Raw genomic sequence first — 704 nt, forward strand, 5'->3', positions numbered from 1 at the left:
TTTCTAGTTCTTGTAGCTCAGACTGAACAAACATGTCGATGACGTGTGGAGCCGAACTTCCATCCACATGTTAAAAACGTAAACTAATTTTTAAACGTTACGTCTCCGTCAGGACTCAGCATTTTTTATTTTTATTTTGCTCGAACAAACAATCTGACGGCGGAAAGCCAGAAGAATGAGAATAAATCCATGGTGTGGATGAAGAGATGAAGGAAGTCTGAGGGGATTCTAAATAAAAACACATCTGACCTCGATATGGAAAAAAAATAAAGAGACCAGAAAAAAAAAGGAGCTTTAAACAGGATTTCAGACAGAAAACGCATCAAATATCCGTCTTTGATTTATTTTCAGTGTTTCTCTGTCGTCTTTCCCTCCGTCCGACTATTTATCCTCTCACATCTCAGCCTCAGTTTGCAGTCTCGCTTTCTTTCTTTCATTCACCCCCCTCCTCTCTCTCTCCCGTGTTGTTTGCAGGAGAATGAATCGTCCACAGTTTCAGTCACGATGAATATGAAGCGAACCTGATTCCCCCACTGTGTGTGTGTGTGTGTGTGTGTGTGTGTGTGTGTGTGTGTGTGTGTGTGTGTGTGTGTGTGTGTGTGTGTGTGTGTGTGTGTGTGTGTGTGTGTGTGTGTGTGTGTGTGTGTGTGTGTTGTAAGGTTTTGACTTGATCTTTGCAAATCCACTAAATGCATGCGTCCACA

This window comes from Brachyistius frenatus, unplaced genomic scaffold (genome assembly GCF_029030835.1).
Source record: "Brachyistius frenatus isolate BFR_SWC_R1_liver_20210118 unplaced genomic scaffold, ASM2903083v1 Contig_351, whole genome shotgun sequence".
In the NCBI taxonomy this organism is placed as follows: domain Eukaryota; kingdom Metazoa; phylum Chordata; class Actinopteri; family Embiotocidae; genus Brachyistius; species Brachyistius frenatus.